The sequence below is a fragment of the Lipotes vexillifer genome, unplaced genomic scaffold (genome assembly GCF_000442215.2).
Source record: "Lipotes vexillifer unplaced genomic scaffold, Lipotes_vexillifer_v1.1 scaffold527, whole genome shotgun sequence".
NCBI lineage: Eukaryota > Metazoa > Chordata > Mammalia > Artiodactyla > Lipotidae > Lipotes > Lipotes vexillifer.
The window spans coordinates 220,798-221,931 of NW_006793902.1; positions in this window are offsets into that span (position 1 = coordinate 220,798).

Sequence of the window (1,134 nt, forward strand, 5' to 3'; positions counted from 1 at the left end):
CCCACGCCCCCTGCATCGGCAGGCGGAGTCCCAACCACTGCGCCACCGGGGAAGCCCAAAATGAATCTTTAATATCAGACTTTTAGATACTAGGTGAAGGAGATATTTTCACAGGGTCTCACATGTCACACTAAATACATAACCTTTTACTGTAACTTTGAGTAAAGTGGGCCCTGAGCTTAGAGCAATTATTCTGTTATTTCTTTCCAGACAAATGTGAATCTCAGCTAAATTGCTTGGTGTATACTGAGGGGATAAGTCAGTGAATTCAAGATCAGTCAACAAATACAAAGTGAGTGAGTGGGATGCAAATGGGAGACAGAATCAGGAGTCAGGGAACAGGAAAGCTGGACAGAAACATTTAGGGAATGTAGCAGGGAAGGTCCTGGGTCATTGCTGAAAAGTTGGCCAAAGCACCCAGAGATCTAAGTCACCTTGTTTGTCATTCACATAGAATGTGCTGTTTTCTAGGTTGCTATTCAGGGTGCAGGATCAGAGAGAACATAATTATACTCAGAATTCTTAGTAATTGTTCCTAGTCTTTTTTAAAGTCACAGATCTTATGTGCATCTCTTCCTATTTCAGACTTTGGGCAGAGGTCCTACAGGGGGAGAAAAACACAATTAGGTTCCAAGTAAAATGCCATCCTGAAATGAAGTATGGCCTATCAATGCAGGGCGTGCCAGTGAGTTTGTGAAATGGGTTTTGCCAGCACTAGTGACCATCCATCCACCTGTAGCCCATATAAGAGGTTGGAGAGAGTTGTCAGGGCTGAGCCTTCCCCCCACCATGCTGGGGGAGGCTGGGGGCTGCTTCTCTTCACCTTAGGCTCAGTGAGAGGGGCTTCAGGGGGAACTCTTGGAAAGCTTGACATGTGATCTCTGGAATTTAGAAAGCATAAGACTTCTAATGAGTAGAAATCAGAGAGAAATTATTTGGGTGATGCTGCTAGCTTGGCTGCGCCGGGAGTGAGATGCATGGGGCAAAGACGCCTGTTTTTCTGGCTTGAAGTAAGGAGCCAGCCTGTGGGTGTGCATGTGAGCTCTGAGGGCTTCCTCTCAAAAGGACTGCTTGGAAAGACAAAAAGACCCTGTTAGAGGGAGTCCCTGTGGAGTGGGCAGATGGTGAAGAGCG